The sequence below is a fragment of the Balaenoptera physalus genome (genome assembly GCF_965194825.1).
Source record: "Balaenoptera physalus genome assembly, chromosome: 14".
NCBI classification, from domain to species: Eukaryota; Metazoa; Chordata; class Mammalia; order Artiodactyla; family Balaenopteridae; genus Balaenoptera; species Balaenoptera physalus.
Window position 1 is genome coordinate 5,890,315 of NC_138893.1, and position 21,005 is coordinate 5,911,319.

General features: G+C 36.6%; 1 protein-coding gene across 6 annotated transcripts in view; it reads right to left on the reverse strand.

The window, feature by feature from the left end:
• The window catches only part of CSGALNACT2 (chondroitin sulfate N-acetylgalactosaminyltransferase 2), a 57,919-nt gene extending 36,914 nt beyond the window's left edge, over window positions 1–21,005 (reverse strand). For 4 of the 6 annotated variants that reach the window (XR_014253556.1, XM_082425565.1, XM_082425562.1 and 1 more), the window contains exon 1: window positions 20,869–21,005. The gene's annotated coding sequence lies outside the window, so the exon portion shown is untranslated. Of the gene's footprint in view, window positions 1–2,227; window positions 2,359–20,604; window positions 20,848–20,868 lie in introns of those variants that run through there. The other 2 variants (XM_082425563.1, XM_082425564.1) reach the window with 2 other exon arrangements.

Sequence of the window (21,005 nt, forward strand, 5' to 3'; positions counted from 1 at the left end):
TAACTATTTGAAAATTACATCACGTATAACTCTTTATTGACATAATATTTCAATTAACTCGCCATTTCCCACCTATAACATATCACCATTTGGGAGCTGAGTTTCTATAAAATGTTTTTGTTATGTTGCTAATGGCTTTCTAGAGAGAGAGATTTTCTTCCAGTTTATTCAGTTCAAGCATTCTACTTCATTAATTTCTATAGCTCAACTCAGTCAATCTAAGAGCCTTAAAATTAAGTTGGGAGGAAAACCAATTTCAAAAGGTCACAGACATCTGGAAAACACACTAAGAAACATTTTTACATCCAAAGTCCTCCAGTAGATTATTTGAGCATTAGATCACATAATTCTTTCCACTGTATTACACAGCAACAGATTTCCTACAACTCTGGAAAGTTTGGAGTCTATATAAAGAAAAACAGGAACATATTTATCTACAGGGAAAGAAAATCCAAGAACCGTTTATAAATTTACAAAATTACATGCTATCGCTTATACCACAACCAGCTATGTGAGCTCTTCCATGTTTCTTTCTAAACTAAGGCTCCTTAATTCTAGAAATAGAGAAGGTTAAACCTAGGAGACAGGAAGCAGGGAAGGCCTCCACTGCAGAGAGAACTTCTATTCGAATGAAGGGTTTGTCAAGAATATGTGATACTACCGCCTGCTTTTAACAGAGTTGGTTTCTACCAGTGCAGCAGAACCTATGGAAGAAGGTCACTAGAGAACATCAGCCCTCGTCAGTTTCTTGGTGATTGGGAAAGCCTGGATGCCTTCTGTGAAAAATGCTGCAATGTGTGTTTTTTGTGGCACATATTTATACAAAATGTAGGATAGATTCAAACTTCTTTTGGCTAGTGGATCACAATCAATGGACTTAACTACCCTTAGCCATTTATTACTTTAGTTAACCAAAAGATAACCAAGTATCCTTAAAATTTTAATTCACAAGTTTCACTATGATGGCATCTGTTTTACTGCTTATAAATCTTATTTATTTTAAGTGATATAGAAAAAAATAGGAAAAAAAAATTGGTACCATATCAAGAAAACTAAGTAAAAAACAAAGCGAGTATTAGTTCTAGGACTTTAACATGTCTCAGAACTGTAATTCTTAGCATAAGAACCACTTCAATTTCATTGTTTAAAAGTTAAAACTCAGAGGTATCTCTTAACTATAAGTTATTACTAGCCCGTTTATAGGGAAAAGAAAGATTAAAACTAAAAATGTGGGAACATAATCTTGAATCAGTTAATAAAGTTATATATATTTAACTATACTATATTCGAACTTGATAACAGAACTAACAGCATATAAGCTAAGTATGTCAATCTTATATTAATATGGTACCTCATAGTTTTTTTTCTTTATATAGACAATGTATTTTAAACTGTGAGATATCACCCATTAATGGGTCACTACCAAAGGTTTACTTTTCAGTGAAATAGAACAGGAAATACTGGTGCATATCACATATAGTAGTAAATTTTGTGTTGCAAATACACACACACACATATGCATGAGCTATCCACATAAAATGTATTTATAAGTGGGTTGTGATCCAAAAATCTTGAAAAATACTGATTTACAAGGTATTTTAATACATTTCCCATGTCATCCTTTCAGAATAGTGTTGCTAGTATCTTCTTTTGTATAGGAAAAATAGGTTCAGAAATGAAAAGATTTAAATGAGGTTATATAACTATTAAGTGGCAGCATTAAAGCCAAGGTCTTCTTTCTCCCTCCTTTAAGCAAAATACAGGTCTGAGATATCTTACATGCTTATCTTACAGCTGAATATCGTACGGTTGAATATTATACACTGAAATGAAAGAAAAGTTGCTGTAATTACTTTGAAGATTTTTTTGATGTGGACCATTTTTAAACTCTTTATTGAATTTGTTACAATATTGCTTCTGTTTTATGTTTTTTGGTTTTTTGGCCATGAGGCATGTGGGATCTTAGCTTCCCGACCAGGAATCAAACCCAAACCCACACCCCCTGCATTGGAAGGTGAAGTTTTAACCACTGGACCTCCAGGGAAGTCCCTGTAATTATTTTAGAATATAAATGTTAGTTGCATAGCTCTGTGGTTGTTAAACATAAAAGATTCCAATTAAAGTCATATTTGCCTTTATGTTCCCTGAAGGGAACTCTTTAACAACATCCTAAAGAACTAGATTATGACAACTCTAAATATGTTAAGAATAGTATTAGAGAACACACCCATTTTCTGCTGTTACACCTTGACTGCCATCATTCTATGTAGTCTGTTTGTATGATAAACCAGGTTCATTCATAACCCAGAGTTAATCCCAAGCAACCTTCCAAGCACCAACAGCAGATACTTAAGTGTTCTGAGGAGAGAATGGGATACTGTGGAAATGGGCAATTGAGCTGTCAAAGATATGTAAAACAAAATCAAGGAGCTCAGAGTAGAAAGAAACGTTAGGAGCCATCAATTCTTAAACTCTAAAACAGACTAAAGAGACTTCCTCTTATAGCCAAGATCAAGTAACATGGACCAGATTTACTCTCACACTGGAAACAACTAAAAACAAACAAAATCAATTTAAAAAACCCACAAACCCCAATATATGAAACAATGATTTTCAAGATACTGAACATTAGGTAATAAAGTACACTGATCCTTGCAGGAACAAAAAACGAGTGATTGCACAGCTTTCTGCCTTAGTTTCCAGGCCATAGCACAGGGAGTCCCCTCCTAAGTAGAGCCCAGGTAACTCCCTGAGTTGATGAGGTGGAGCTGACAGTCTGAGGAGACCAAGGCAGCTAGGTTCAAAGGATATAGTACCAGAGGAGAGAGCTGGACAGGGAGAGAACTCCAGAGATCTCAAGAGGACACCCTTTGGGTGTGCAGCAGAGCACTGATAAGGGCAGGCATATGAAGAAACTAACTGAGGCTAAGGACAGAAGTACACAAAAAATTAGAAGACACAGAACTCGGCATTCAAACAGGGCCAAGAATAGTGACTGTTCCCACCAGACAAACTGGAAAACCTCAAAATTCATGGGACATTGGGTAGAGTACTCAAAAAGGTCTTGCCTCAGTAGTGGGAAATAATTAGCTCTAGACTAAACATCGGCCTGATCCTGCCAACAAACCTTAAAAGCAAGACCTGAAAAGTTTCCATATAACTGTACAACAAGCCTCACAAATATTTATAGGAATATAAAAATATCCAGCATCCAGTAAAATAAAATTCAAAATGTTTGCCCTCCAAACAAAAACGATCAGGCATACAAAAAAAAAAGAAAAACACAACCCATAATGAAAAAATTAATGATTGAAACTGACCTAGAAATGACACAGATGCTGGAATTCACAGAAAAGGACATTAAAACAGTTATTATAACTGTATTTAAAAAGATATTCATGTTCAAAAAGATAGGGAGACACACAGACGACATTAAAAAAAAGATCCAAATTGAACTAAGGAGATGAAAACATCAATTTCTGAGACAAAAAATATACTGAATGGGATTAACAGCAGATATTTCAGAACAAAATATTAATGAATTGAACACATAGCAACAGAAATTATTCAAAATGTAGAGGGAAAAAATAATGAAAAACATGAATAGAGCACCTGGTAAGCTGTGTGACAACTTCAAGCAGCCTAATATATATGTAATTACAGTCTCCAAACAAGGGGGAGGGGGCTAGGGGAAATATTGAAAGAAATAAGGCTGAAAATTTTCCAAATTTGATGAACTATCAACACATAGATCCAAAAAGCTCAACGAATACCAAATACAAGAGCCACAAAGAAAACTAAAGCAAAGCTCATGATAATCAAACTGCACAAATCCTACGATAAACAGAAAATCTTAAAAGTGGCCAAAGGAAAAAAAACACATCATACAAAAACAAAAAACAAAGAGAATGGAGCAATGTCTTTAAAGAACTGAAAGGAAAAATACGTCTACCTAGAATTCTACATTCAGAAAAAGTATTCAAGAACAAAGACAAAAAACTTTTTTTTAGACATTAAAAAGCTAAAAGAATTCATCACCATCAGACCTTCACTACAAGTCCTTTAGGCAGAAGGAAAATGTTAGCAGATGGAAATATGGATCTACACAAAGCAATGAAGAAACCAGAAATGTTAACTACATGGATAATTACAAGATGTCTTTTTTTTTGGCGACACTGCGCGGCTTGTGGGATGTTAGTTCTAGGACCAGGGATTGAACCCGGGCCACGGCAGTGAAAGTGCTGAGTCCTAACCACTGGACCGCCAGGGAATTCCCCAAGATTTCTGTTATTATTTAAATTACTTTCAAATATAACTGAATGAAATGGACAAATTCCTAGAAAGACACAAACTACTGTAACTGACTCAAGGAGAAATAGTAAATATGAATAGACTTATAATGAGACTCAATTAGTAATCAAAAAACTACCCACAAAGAAAAGTCCAGAATCAGATGGTTTTACCAGTGAATTCAAACCAAGAATTAATAAGAATTAATACCAATGCTTCACAAACTCTTCCAAAAAACAGAGGGAATACCTCCCAACTCATTATATAAGGCCAGTATTGTTGTGCTACTAAAACCAGATAAAGATATCAAAAGAAAACTACAGACCAATATTCCTTATGAATAAAGACACAAAAATCCTCAACAAAATGTTAGCACACTAAATCTATCAACACAAAACACCATGACCAAGTGTGATTTATCCCAAAAATGCAAGGTGAATTTACCATCTGAAAATCAATTAATGCAATTACACCACATCAATAGAATAAAGGACAAAACCCATATGATTGTATCAATAGACACAGAAAAAACATTTCACAAAATCCAGCACCACTTCCTGATAAAACCACCCAACAAATGAGGAATAGAAGGCAACTTCCTCAACCTGATAAAGGGCATATATAAAAAACTCACAGCTAACTTCATATTTAATGGTGAAAGACTGCATGCTTTCCCCCTAAGATCAGGAATAAGAAAAGGATGTCTGCTCTCATCACTTCTATTAAACATTGTATTGGAGGATGTTCTAGTCAGGGCAATTAGGCAAGAAAACAAAATAAAAGACATCTGAATTGAAAAAAAAGAGGACTATCTCTATTTGCAGATGATGTGATCTTGCATAAAGAAAATCCTAAGAAATTAGGAACTCAGGATACAAGATCAATACACAAAAATCAACTGCATTTCTATATACCAGCAATGAACAATCTGAAAATAAAATTATGAAAACAATTTGTTTACACCAAAAAGAATAAAAGTGCTTAGGAATAATTTTAACAAAAGGAGTACAAAGATCGGATCAAGATGGCAGAGGAGTAGGATGTGGAGCTCACCTCCTCCCACAAATACATCAAAAATACATCTACATGTGGAACAATTCTCACAGAACATCTACTGAACACTGGCAGAAGACCTCAAACTTCCAAAAGGGCAAGAACATCTCCACGTAACTGGGTGGGACATAAGAAAAAAGAAAAAAAAAAAAAAAAAGAAAGAAAGGAATCAGGATGGGACCTGTGCCCCTGGCAGGGAGCTGTGAAAGAGGAAAAGTTTCTGCACACTGCGAAGTCCCCTTACTGGTGGGGAAATCATCCAGCACAGAGGGGGAGCTTCAGAGCCTTGGAGGAGAGCGTAGCAACCTGTTTGCAAGGGCAAAGTGGAGAGAGACCTGAACAGATGGTCGGGCCACCACCCAGCACTCCCCAGCCTGAGAGGCTTGTCATTCGTCCGCTGGGGTGGGTGGGGGCTGGGTGCTGAGGCTTGGGTTTTAGAGGTCAGACCTGGTGAGAATACTGGGGCTGGTTGCATGGAGACAGCCTGAGGGGGCTAGGGTGTTGTGTGCCACAACTCAAAGAGTAAGGGAAGAAGCCTGGTCCTGCCAGAGAGGCAAGGCACCATCGTTGGGGCGCATGAGGAGGAGGTGGGATGGCTGTAGGAGCTTCTTTCTCCACACATGCTCTCTGGTGGCAGGACACCTCCTACACGAGCTCCAGGACTGGGCACGAGCCACTGCTGCCATCTCTGACTCCAGAAGTGGGCGCAGACCATTGCCACTGGCAAGGGTCCTGCAAGTGGACGCTGGTTACTGCCTCCACCTCCCTGGGAGCATGTGTGGGCTACGCACCTGCACACCCCCTATCAAGGGGATAATGGGCAGCACATGCTGAGCAAAGAGACGGCAGGCATCCAAACCAAAAACAGCCCTCAAGCCAAAAAAATATTAAACACAAGCTACACAGGGACACACCCGCATATAAATAGCCCTCCAAGACTACAGTAGATAATTGTTTCTCTTAAACTCACAGAGTAAGAAAAATATAAGCAAAATGAAGAAGCAGAGGAATCACTCCCAGTTAAAAGACCCAGAGAATTCCCCTGAAGGAACAAACAATGAAACAGACCTCTTTAGTCTAACAGACACCGAGTTCAAAAAGGAGGTAATCAAAAAACTGAAGAAATTAAGAAAGGGTACCAACAGAAATGAAGATTACTGTAAAAAGGAACTAGAAATTATAAGGAGGAGACAAGAAAAATTGGAAAATTCATTTGCTGAGATGAAAGTTGAGCTAAAGGCAACGAATAGCAGAATGAATAACGCAGAAGAAAGAATATGTGATCTGGAAGATAGAATAATGGAAATAACCCAATCAAAACAACAGACAGAAAGCCAAATTAAAAAAAAAAAACATGAAAGTAATATAAGAGACCTGTGGAATAATATAAAGTGTGCCAATCTACACATAGTAGGGATTCCAGAAGGAGAACAAAGAAAAAAGGGGATTGAAAATGTATTTGAAGAAATTATGGCTGAAAACTTCCCAAACCTAAAGAAGGAAACAGATATGTGCAGGAAGCACAGAGGGTCCCAAACAAGGTGAACCCGAACAGACCTACACCAAGACATATTATAATAAAAACGGCAAAAGTTAAAGGTAAAAAGAGGATTCTAAAGGCAAGAGAAAAACAGAGTTAATTACAAGGGAACCCCCATAAGGTTATCAGCTAATTTCTCTAAAGAAACGTTGCAGCCAGAACGGAGTGGCAAAATACATTCAAAGTCTTGAAAGGGAAATATCTGCAACCTAGAATACTCTACCCAGCAAGGTCATCATTTAGAATAGAGTAGAAATAAAGAATTTCTCAAATAAGCAAAAACTAAAAGAATACAGCAATACTAAACCTATCCTAAAAGAAATATTGAAAGGTCTTCTCTAAACAGAAAAGAAGCAGGAAGATATAGGAAGGAGGAAATCACAACTGGAAAGTAAATCACTTAAATTAGCCGGTATACAGAGCAAAAAGAAAAAGAAAAAACCTGTTTGTGAAAGTGATGATAAACACAAGGAACAGCAAAAGGATAAACGTGAAGATGTAAAAAAGGACATCAAAATCATAAAATGTGGGGAAGGAGAGTAAGACAATGTAGATTCTTTTTTTTAGAATGTGTTAGAGCCTATATGACTATCAATATAAAGCAAGCAGATATAGGAAGGGGTTAACATACTTGAAAAACAGGGCAACCACAAATCAAAAACATACAACAGATTCACAAAAAACAAAAAGAACACAAGCATAAAATAAAAGGAAATCATCAAACCACAAAAAGAAAAAGGAACAAAGAAAAAACACAGAATCAACTGGAAAACAAGGTTTAAAATGGCAATAAATATATATGTATCAATAATTACCTTAAATGTCAATGGACTGAATGCTCCAATCAAAAGACAGAGTGGCAAACTGGGTAAAAAAACAAGAGCCTACAATATGCTGCTGCCTACAAGAGACCCACCTTAGAGAAAAGGACACACACAGATTGAAAGTGAGGAGATGGAAAAAGATATTTCATGCAAACAGAAATGACAAGAAAGCTGCAGTTGTAATACTCGTATCAGACAAAATACTTCAAAACAAAGGCCATAAAGAAAGATAAAGAAGGAAACTATATAATGATAAAAGGATCAGTACAAGAAGAAGATTTTACGCTGGTCAACATATATGCACCTAATATAAGAGCATCCAAATACATAAAACAAACACTAACAGACATAAAGGGAGAAACTGATGGGAATACAATAATATTAGGAGACTTTAACACCCCACTCACATCAATGGACAGATCTTCTAAACAGAAAATCAGTAAGGCAACAGAGATCCTAAATGATACAACAGAACAGTTAGACTTAATTGATATTTTCAGGACATTACATCTGAAAAAAAAAACAAACAGAACACATTCTTTCCAAGTGCACATGGAACATTCTCTAGGACTGACCACATACTAGGGCACAAAACTAACCTCAACCAATTTAAGAGTACAGAAATTATTTCAAGCATCCTCTCTGACCACAACAGCATGAAACTAGAAATCAACCACAGGAAAAGAAATGAAAAAAAAAAATGATTACATGGAGACTAAGCAACATGCTACTAAAAAACCAATGGGTCAACAAGGAAATCAGAAAGGAAATTTAAAAATACCTTGAGACAAACAATAAAAACACAACCATACAAAACCTATGGGATGCAGGAAAAGCAGTTCTTCGAGGGAAGTTGACAGTGATACAGGCCTTCCTCAAAAAACAAGAAAAATCTCAAGAAAACAACCTAACCTACCACCTAAAAGAATTAGAAAAAGAAGAACAAATGAAACCTAAAGTCAGCAGAAGGAAGGAAATAATAAAGATCAGGGAGGAAATAAATAAAATAGAAATTTAAAAAAAAATAGAAAATATCACTAAAACCAAGAGCTGGTTCTTTGAAAGGACAAACAAAATTGACAAACCTCTGGCCAGGACCACCAAGAAGAAAAGAGGGACAACCCAAATAAACAAAATAAGAAATGAAAAAGGAGAAATCTCAACCAACACCACAGAAATATAAAAAGCCATAAGAAAATACCATGAACAATTATATACCAACAAATTTGACAGCCTACAAGAAACGGACAACTTTCTAGAAACATACAGCCCACCAAAACTGAATCAAGAAGAAATAGATAATTTGAACAGTCCAATCCCTAGCAGTGAAATAGAATCTGTAATAGTAATAAAAAAAAAACCTCCCTACAAACAAAAGTCCAGGAACAGATGGCTTCACAGGCGAATTCCACCAAACATACAAAGAACTTATATCGATCCTTCTCAAACTCTTCCACAAGACTGAAGAGGAGGGAACAACACTCCCAAAGACATTCTATGAAGCCACCATCACCCTGATATCAAAACCAGACAGAGATACCACCAAAAAAGAAAGTTATAAGCCAATATCTTTGATAAATATAGATGCAAAAATTCTCAACAAAATATCAGCAAACTGAATCCAACAACACATAAAAAAGATCATACACCACCACCAAGTGGGATTCATCCCAAGTTCACAAGAATGGGTCAACACACACAAATCAATCAATGTAATACACCACATTACAAAAGAAAAATCAAAAACGACACAATCATCTCAACAGATGCAGAAAAAGCATTTGACAAAATTCAACATCCATTCACGATAAATCTCTTACTAAAGCGGGTACAGAGGGAACATATCTCCACATAATAAAAGCCGTTTATAACAAACCCACAGCCAATATAATACTCAATGTTGAAATGCTGAAAAGTCTTCCCACTAAAATCTGGAACAAGACAAGGATGCCCACTCTCACCACTTCTTTTCAACATAGTATTGGAAGGCCTAGCCACACCAATCAGACAAGAAAAAGAAATACAGTAAGTCCACTATATACGAATGAGTTCCATTACGAGAGCATGTTCGTAAGTCCAACTTGTTCATAAGTCCAACAAAGTTAGCCTAGGTACCCAACTAACACAATCATCTATATGGTACTGTACTGTAATAGGTTTATAATACTTTTCACACAAATAATACATAACAAACACAAAAAATAAAACATTTTTAATCTTACAGTACAGTACCTGGAAAAGTACAGTAGTAAAACAGCTGGCATATAGGGGCTGGCATCGAGTGAACAGGCAAGAAGAGTTACTGACTGGAGGAGGGAGAGGAGGTGGGATATGGTAGAGCTGAAGGATCATCAGCAACAGGAGATGGAGGGCAAGCTGCAATTTCACTCATGCCTGACGTTGGTGGCACAGGTTCTGGTTCCTTGCTGGATTCAATTCTATCTAACCTCTTAAAAAAAAGATCCAGTGATATCTGGGTAGTAGCTCTTTTTTTCTTGTCATAGAAGACACAGTAGCACTGGATTGTATTCTGAATGGCTGCTGCAACCTTAGTGTACCGTTCTACGTCCAGGTCCTCTGCCTCAAAAACTAACAGTGCCTCCTCAAACAGAACTAACTTACGTGATTAGACATGTGAACGCACATTTGAATCTTTGGAAGCTCGCAACTTGAAGGTTCGTATGTAGCGGACTTACCGTAAAAGGTATCCAAATCGGAAGGGAAGAGGTAAAATTGTCACTATATGCAGATAACATGATACTATATATAGAAAGCCCTAAGGACTCCACACAAAAACTACTATATCTAATAAATGAATTCAGCAAAGTACCAGGATACAAGATTAACATTCAGAAATTGGTTGCATTTCTTTACACTAACAATGAAATACCAGAAAGGGAATGTAAAAAAATAAAAAAAAAAAACTTTTAAAATCACACCAAAAAAAATAAAATACCTAGGAATAAACCTGACCAAGGAACTGAAAAACTTATACTCTGAGAAGTATAAAACATTAATAAAGGAAATTAAAGATGATTCCAAGAAATAGCAAAATTTCCCATGCTCAAAAATTTATATGGAACCATAAAAGACCCAGAATTGCCAAAGCAATCCTGAGGGGAAAAAAAAAGCAGGAGGCATAACTCTCCCAGACTTCAGACAATACTACAAAGCTACAATAATCAAAACAGTGTGGTATTCATACAAAAACGCAACATATGGAGCAATGGAACAGAAAAGAGAGTCCAGAAATAAACCCACACACCTACAGTCAATTAATCTTCAACAAAGGTGGCAAGAACATAAAATAGGAAAAAGTCTCTTCAGCAAGTGGTACTAGGAAAGTTGGACAGCTGCATGTAAACCAATGAAGTTAAAACACCCCTCATACTATGCAGAAAAATAAACTCAAAATGGCTTAAAGACTTAAACATAAGACATGACACCATAAAACTCCTAGAAGACAGCATGGGCAAAACATTCTCTGACATAAATCGTACCAATGTTTTCTTAAGTCAGTCTCCCAAGGCAATAGAAATGAAAACTAAACCAAACAAACAGGACCTAATTAAACTTACAAGCTTTTGCACAGCAAAGGAAACCATAAAAAAAAAAATGACAACCTACCGAGTACTGGGAGAAAATATTTTCAAATGATGCGACTGACAAGGGCTTAATCTCCAAAATATACAAACAGCTTATACAACTCAACAACAACAAAAAAACAAACAACCCAATTGAAAAATGGGCAGAAGATCTTAACAGACATTTCTCCAAAGGAGATATACAGATGGCCAGCAGGCACATGAAAAGATGCTCAACATCGCTAATTATTAGAGAAACGCAAATCAAAACTACAATGAGGTGCCAACTCACACCAGTCAGAATGGCCATCATTAAAAAGTCTACAAATAACAAATGTTGGAGAGGGTGTGGAGAAAAGGGACCTCTCCTACACTGTTGGCGGGAATGTAAGTTGGTGCAGCCACTGTGGAAAACAGTATGGAGGTTCCTCAGAAAACTAAAAACAGAATTACCATATGACCCAGCAATCGCACTCCTGGGCATACACCCAGATAAAACTACAATTCAAAAAGATACATGCACCCTTATGTTCATAGCAGCACTGTTCACAATAGCCAAGACATGGAAACAACCTCAATGTCCAGCGACAGATGAATGGATAAAGTAGATGTGGTACATATATACAATGGAATACTACCACTCAGCCATAAAAAAGAATGAAATAATGTCATTTGCAGCAACATGAATGCAACTAGAGATTATCATACTAAGTGAAGTCAGAAAGAGACAAATACCATATGATATCACTTACATGTGGAATCTAAAACATGGCACAACTGAAGCTATCTACAAAACAGAAAGAGACTCACAGACATAGAGAACAGACTTGTGGTTGCCACGGGAGAGGGGGGAGGGAGAGGGATGAACTGGGAGTTTGAGGTTAGTAGATGCAAACTATTACATGTAGAATGGATAAACAACAAGGTCCTACTGAATAGCACAGGGAACTATATCTATATCCAATCTCCTGGGACAAACCATAATGGAAAAGAATATAAAAAAAGAATGTATATGTTTGTATAACTGAGTCACTTTGCTGTACAGCAGAAATTAGCACAACATTGTCAATCCACTATACTTCAACTAAAAAAAAAAAGAAGTACAAGACTTGTATTCTGAAAACTACAATACACTGTTAAAAGAAATTAAAGATTTAAATAAGTGGAAAGATACCGATGCTCACTGACTGGAAGACTTGATATTATTAAGATGGCAATACTCTCAAAATTGATTTACAGATTCAACACAATCCTCTTCAGATTCCCAGCTTTACAGAAATTGACAAGCTTATCCTAAACTCATGGAAATTCAAGGAACCCAGAACAGCCAAAACTGTACTGAGAAAGAATAACAAAATTGGAGGACTCAACTTTCCCATTTCAAAACTTACTTCAAAGCTACAGTAATCAAGATAGCATGGAACTAGCCTAAGACTAGACATATGGATCAATGGGATAGAATTTAGGATCCAGAAATAAACCTTCACATTAAGTCAAGTGATTTTCAACAAGGGTGGCAAGGTAACTCAGTGGGAAAAGAACAGTCTTTTCAATAAATGGTGCTAGGATACCTGGATACTCACAAGCAAGAGAACGAAACTGAATCTCTACCTCACCCTACAGTCAAAAGTTAACTCAAAATGGGTCAAAGATCTAAATGTAAGAGTTAAAACTATAAAGCTATACACTTATAAACAAAACATAAATGTAAATCTTTGTAACCTTGGATTAGGCAATGGTTTCTTAGATCTATGACACCAAAATACCAAAGACCAAATATATAAATTAGACTTCATTAAAATTAAAAACTTTTGTGTTGTAAAGTGTATCATCAAGAAAGCGAAAAGGATGGGAGAAAATATTTGTAAACCATATATCTACTAGGAAATATAATAGAATATACAAGTATATATATATAGAATATATAAGATGCATCTAGAATATATAAGATGCATCTAGAATATATAAAGAACTCTTACAACTCAATATTAAAAAATTAATAACCCAATGAACAAAAGGCATGAATAGACATTTTTCTAAAGATTAAGCCTATAAGCATATGAAAATATGGTCAACATCATAAACCAATAGGGAAATGCAAATGAAAACTACAATGAGATACCGCTTCATATGCACTAGGATATAATTTAAAATGAATTATAGGGGAGAAGGGCATAATAGGGGAAGGGGGTTAAGAGGTACGAACTACTAGGTTTAAAGTAAATAAGATACAAGGATGTAATGCACAGCACAGGGAACATAGTTAATATTTTATAACTTTAAATGGAGTATAACCTATAAAAATATTGAATCATTATGTCATACACCTGAAACTAATACTTTAAGTCAACTGTACTTCAATTTTAAAAAATCACAAAATGAATCATAGATCTAAATGAAAACCTTAAAATATAAAACTAGAAGCATAAGAGAAAATCTCTGTGAACTTGAATTAGGCAAAGATTTCTTTGATATGACACTAACAGCATAACTGATAAACTGGACTTCATCAAAATATGTGCTCTTTGAAGAACACTATAAAGGGAATGGAAAAACAAGTGACAGGCCAGGAGAAAATATGAGCAAAGCATATATATGATAAAAGACTTGTATTCAGAATCTATTTTTAAAAATATCAAAATGCAATAATAACAAAACAAACACAATCAAAAATTGGCAAAAGATTTGAAGAAACACTTCAAATAAGCACATGAAAAAAAATACTCAACACTGTTAGCCATCAGGGAAATGCAAATTCAAACCAAAATGAGACACCACAATGGCTAATCTTAGATGGGCTAAAATTAAAAAGATTGATATGTTGGTGACAATGTGGAGGAACTAGAACTTTAATACACTGCTGGTGGTAATGTGAGATGGTTTCACAGTTTCTTAACAAGTTAAATATAAGCCTATCGCTTGATTGAGCCATTCCATTCCTAGATATTTAACCAAGAGAAATGAAAGCATATGTCCATACAAAGACTTGTACACAAATGTTCGTAACAGCTTTATATGAAACAGCCAAAAACTAGAAATAACTCAAATGTCCATTAACAAATGAATGGATAAACAAACTAATACAGCCATACAATGGAACACAGCTCAGCAATAAAAAGGAATAAACTACTGATACATGTTTCAATATGGGTGAATCTGAATAATAGAAGCCCAACAAGAAAGGAGTACAATGAAAGAGTATGATTCCATTTATATAAATTCTAGAAAACGTAAGGTAATTTGTAGTGACAGAAAGCAGAGGAGTCACTGGTTGCCTGGAATGGGGTGAGGGTAGGGAAGGTCGTACCAGGAAGAAATTATAAAAGGGCACAAAGAAACTTTTGGGAGTGATGGATTTGTCCATCATTTTGATTGTGGTGATGATTTCAGGTATATACAGTATGTTCAAATTATCAAATTTTATACTTTAAACATGTGTAGTTTATTGTAAGTCAATTATACCTCAATGAAGCTGTTTAGTAGTGCCAAAGAGGCATTTGTAAGTAAACTCCATTTTGTTCATTAAGACAAATATGAAGATTTGTTGACTACAAATCTGGATTTAAAAAAACAAAACGAAGCATACACCAGGCCCCGGCCCCCAGAAAAGTAGTACTCAGATTACTCTGAAAGTCTTGTTACATCTTTTCTATTTGCCTTGTGCTTCTGAGAAAACAAAAGAGTATTAAAGATAGTTCATTCTACAGTAATGATCCCTAAATAATATGACCTTTAACCAGTTTCTACTCATTTGATTCTATAATTTTATGAAACTACCAATAAACATTTCATAATCACTTCCAGGATGCTTACACTGCAGTGTGCCAAACTAACTTCTGCAATAAGAGTAGCCTACTGCCTTCTGCAAAATACAAGCAACCCATTTGAATCTGAATCTATTTATTTTCAACGTTCTAGTCTGTATAATCTTCCTAAATTTTCTGAACAATTTCTAAAGTTTTCAAATACTAGATGTATAATTTTGAGTTCACTTTTTAAACAACAAAAAGTCACAAAAATTATTAGGAAAACAAAACCTCTGTCAGCAGACTAAACTAAAACATTATGAAGTACAAACACATGTAAGGGAGGGAATTAGAACTTTTTACTTCTTGAGCAACTGATGAATATTACAATGATACATGGATTCTTTAAGGTCATTGAATGAATACTTTGTAAATATTTAGAAATACTGATCACCAAAAGGCAGTGTGCATTCAACAAATATTTGAGTACCTACTGTATGTCAGGCACTGCAATGAATAGAATATTCCCCCCCTCACCAGCAAATTCGTATGCTGAAATCCTAACCTCCAATATGGCGGTATTAGGAGGTAGGGCCTTTGGGAGGTAATCAGTTCATGAGGGTGGAGCCCTCCTGAATGGGATTAGTGTCCTTATGAGAGAGACCCCAGAGAATTAAGTAGCCCTCTTTCTGCCTTGTGAAGATACAAGAAGTTGGCAGTCTACAACCTGGAAGAGGATCCTCACCAGAACCCAACTACGCTGGCACCCTGATCTCAGACTTGAGAAATGTATTTGTTGTTTATAAGCCACTCAGTCTATGGTACTTTGTTATAACTGCCCAAACTGACTAAGACAGCCACTGTGTTGGGTGCCAAGAACAAGTAACATCAGATGGATCGTTTTGACAAGTGTTTCCAGGGAAAACTAAATTTATGGTACGTGGATTTCAGCAAAACAAATGGGAGTAATACCCATATCTTTATAAATAAAGCAGAAAATTGTGCCAAAGGCAGCCTGTGGCACAGTAAAAACAGAGTCAAGTGTCATAGCTACTTAATAGCTATGTAATCTTGAGCATAATACTTAACCTTTCTGGGCTTCGTCTGTAAAAAGAAATCACTTGCTTGGATTGCCAAGGTTCTTTCCAAGATGTTACAATTCCTTTGATGAACGATAAACTAAAACTACACACACACACACACACACACACACACACACACACACATACACACACACATTCTTATTTTTTGGAGGACAAATTTGATTTAAATGCACATGCCCTTTAGTGCAACAATTTGCAATTCCACTTTTAAGATTCTAAACTACAGAAATATTCATACTAGTATATAAAGTCACATGCATAAGATGTGTACTAGTGTTATAATGTAACAGCTAAATAAAAATAAAAGCAACTTTATCCATCAGTAGGGGAAAGGTTCAGTAAACTGCAGACATTTATACAATAGAATGTCTATCTAAAAGGAATGAGGTAGATCCAGATGTGCTGACATAGATAATATCTATACAATGGTGTTAACAAATTACAAATAATTCTTTCAGTTTTTGTCTGTATAATAGTCTTGGGAGCCAGATAGCCTAAGTTCACATATCTGCTCGACCACTTTCTAACTCATCAACACAGACAAGTTCCTTAATAAGTTTCAGTTTTCTCACCTGTTAAGTGGGTACAGTTATAGCACCTACCTTGGAGTATTATTGTAACAATTAACTAAGTAAAACATGACAAGTATTAAGTGTTCAATAAGTTTTAGGTATTATTTCCCATTACTCAAAGTTTTGTTTTGTTGTTGTTAATGGTTAAACCTATCAAGCTTTTCCTGTATTACTTCTCAATTTTGGCTTCCCTACCAGAAATAATCCTACTATAAAATGTATTTCCTCAAATAGATAGTCAATTCTTACCACTTATTAAACAATCCATGCTCTTGACTCTAATTTGAAATGCCACTTTAATCATAAGCAAAATTCCTATATATATGGAAGTCTATTTCTGGCCTCTAAATCGGCGGTTAGCAAACATTTTATGTAAAGGGTCAAGTAGCAAATATCACAACCAATTAACTCTGCCTTGTAGCACAAAAGAAGCCATAGAAAATGCTTAAATGAATGGCACATGTGTGTTCCAATGGACACTGAAATCTGAACTTCATATAATTTTCATGTTACAAACTATTATTCTTTTTTTCCCAAGCACTTAAAAATATAAAAGCCACTCTTAGGTCACAGATCATACTAACACAGGTGGTCAGCCAGATTTGGCAATCCATGCTCTAAACCCTTACAATTTTTACACTCCTAAAAATTTTTCATATTTATAAAATTCCACAAAATAAATACATGTGATAAAAAGGTTAAACACGATATAAGGGCATAGAATGACACCTCTCCCTTCTATCCCAGAGGCCCAGTTCCCCTCTCCAGTTTTCCTGTATCCTTTTATTTATTTATTTTATTATTATTTTTTTTGGCTGTGTTGGATCTTCGTTGCTGCAGCAGGCTTCCTCTAGTTGCGGTGAGTGGGGGCTACTCTTTGTTGCAGTGCACGGGCTTCTCATTGCGGTGGCTTCTCTTGTTGCGGAGCACAGGCTCTAGGCACACGGGCTTCAGTAGTTTTGGCATGTGGGCTCAGTAGTTGTGGCTCCCGGGCTCTAGAGCGCAGGCTCAGTAGTTGTGGCGCACAGGTTTAGTTGCTCCACGGCATGTGGGATCTTCCCGGACCAGGGATTGAAGCCACATCCCCTGCATTGGCAGGCGGATTCTTAACCACTGCGCCACCAGGGAAGTCTCTTGTGTATCCTTTTAAATCTACTGACACTATTAACATCTCAGTAGACATAGTCTTATATGTATATACATGACTTTCTACATGTTAATTCATCTATAGGATAAATCCCTGTAAATGGAACTGCTGGGACAAATTTCCTTAAAGCATTCACTCCAACATGTAACTTGTCAGTATCTATAGCGTAGATACTCAGGATAAGCCTTCCAACATGCCTTTACCTATTACCCACCTTCCCAATCAACTTTAAAATCACGTTAAATATTTCTTCCAGATTACAGACTTGAAAACTGTAACTACTCTGGTTTATGAATCCTTCCTTTGTATTGCATTAAATTTCTTAGCTATAGTTATCAATGCTTTGGAGTAAAGAAATAAGTTTTACTGTTTTCTTTGATCACTGCTTATTGAATTCCACATCTATTTTTCTTGGATTAATTTTTCATTTGATATAGTACATCCTGAGGTATTCCTAGTGGTTCTGGGTGAAAATGACTTTATTTTGCCCTCACTGACAGTTTGGTTAGGGATAAGATTTTAAATTTGAAATATGTCCAATGGAAAAAAAAAATGTCCAGCGAGCACTTTTAAAACTCTGCTCCACTGTCATCCAGCATTCCATGTCTCAGATTAGAAGTCTAATCAGGCTGCCCAAGATTCTGCCTGGATACTCTTACCTTCATGATCTGTTATCTCTGTGGTTATTTCTCCTCTTCCAATTTCTATTCCCTCCTGGAATTCCTATTAGATGTACACTGGCCCTCTCCTGGATCCATTTTCCACGTTAGCTATTTTTCCCTACTTTCTATGTTTTAATATTCAAGAACTGATTGCGTGTTTTCAGGGCAGCCTGTATATGTTCAGTAGGCATGATACCATCTGAAATCGAAGCATATTAACATTTATCTTAAAGATTTTTTCTTTTTCTTACATGAACTACATTGCTTCAGGTCCAGTCCTTGTATCTGTTCAGTCTGGGCCATCTCTTACATGCTACTGATTTCCCACAAATGTTTAGTGATTTTTGTTGTCTGTTCCCAGTATAAATGTATCAGTATCTCAGTACAGGTGGAAATCCCTGTACTCCTATAGTAAATTCACATTTGTAACTAACCTTATAATTCAATTTTACATTTATCCTAGGACTTTGTGCCGTATGACAACAACAACGTAAGTTTTTTGACTTGCAATCCTATGATTCTTCAATCCATTTTTAGGCACATCCTTTTGGTGTTTCATTTCCCCTAGCAACCACTAACTTGAGTAACACAGTTCTTACCTAAGTGTTATACAAGAAGCTTCAGGGACAGAACATCACCAGCTCTATCTAACAGACTTGTCTAACAGACAGTTAAACAAATAATGACAGTCTGGTAGAAGACTGTCATAGATGTGCAATCCAAGGAGTAAATAATAATAATATGGTAATGAATCACTTAAGTCTTGAAATCATAATAGTTATGCTTTTTACCAATCTTTAATGTTATAGAAGTTAAAATAACAAATTGTATTTTTTACAAAGGAAGACTCCATGATGGTTAAAACATAATTTTCCACCTACCTTATGATTTAGCCATTCCACAGCTGACAGAAATGCTCAGATGTTCACCAAGACATTTATAAGAATGTTCATAGCATTCTTCAAAATACATAATATACAAAACCTGGAAACATAAATATCCACCAACAGAGGAGTGCCATATAATGATGCAATGGATTACTACACAGCAATAAAAAAGAAATTAACTACTGATACATGAAACATTATGGATGAATCTCATAATCAATATGCTGAGTATACTGTAGGATTCCATTAATATCAAGCCCCAAATAGACAAAACTAATAGATGATGACAGAAATCAGAATACTGATGGGGGGTGGGCAGGGGTATAACTGACTTGGAAGAAGCAGGGGGAAACTCCTGGAATGATGGAAATGTTCTACAGGTATAATATGAAAGCTGGTGGTTGCACAAGTTAATAAAAACATAAAAATTCACTGAGGTGTACAACTAAGATTTATGCGCTTGATGACTTCACAGATATTTTATATCTCAATCAAAAAGTTAAGAAAGAAAAAAAATGTAATTTCCAAACTGAGGGAACTAAAACTGTGTTTACTTATGTCAAAATTCTCTGAGCCATAAATACTGGATATCCAACATCATTTTTACATTAAGTAATAAGACAACTTTAGACAAATGGTATCAGAATAATAATACAAAATGAACGTTAACATCCTCAGTCATAAACTACTACTTGGATTCCTACTTCCACGTTCGAAGTCCTGTTTTAATACAACATTAACTCCAGCAAAAATCAAGGCCCAGCTCCTGAGAACCTTCAATGATAGTTAAATGTCCAGACATTGCATATAAATCTCAAAAGTAGTCTGACGGATAAAAGCTTCAGATTTATAATCAAATTTTCATTCTGCCAATAACATCATAAATAAAAGCTTCACTATGGCGTTTACAAATTATTCCTCGGCAAGTTGCTCAGGAATAGTGTAATTTTCAAGAAGTCTAAAAATGCAAGAGGCTTCCCGTCCCGTGGTCTCCTCGGCGCCACTAGTTCCTACACAAATATGCATCTTTTAAAGGTGCCTAGCGTCTGGCAGGCATAGAAAGGCTGCCGCCAGAGAATACTAATTTAACGCAATAAAGCGGTAACAGCTTACTACAAAGTTTACCCACTGAGGGGAGCAGAGATGGTGGTGAGTTGGTTTAACAAAAAAAAAAAAGTGATAAAAATAAAACACACGCAAACCAGCGGTCTCCGGCAGCACAGTTCTGAAAAGACAAGTCAAACGGCTCCGAAAAACCGCGGCTTTTCCTGACACCGGAGCAGACTCTGGAGGGCTTGCGGCGAACCCACGGGGACAGGGCCCCCAGGAGAGCTCGTCCGTGAGGTGACCCGACCGCGACGGGAACCCACAGTCCGGGGCCCGCGCCCCAGAGCCCGCACGGGCCGGGCCCGAGCCCTGGGAGCCGCGGGCAGGCGAGGCCGGGTGGCCCGGGTACTCACCGACTTCACCCGCCTGCGCACGGCGGCCGCCAACCCGCCACCACCTCCCCAGCCGCGGGCACACCTGGGCGGCGCCCGACTCGCTGGGGCCGCCACCAACTCCCCGCCCACCCTCCGGGCGCGCCGCCGCGCCGACA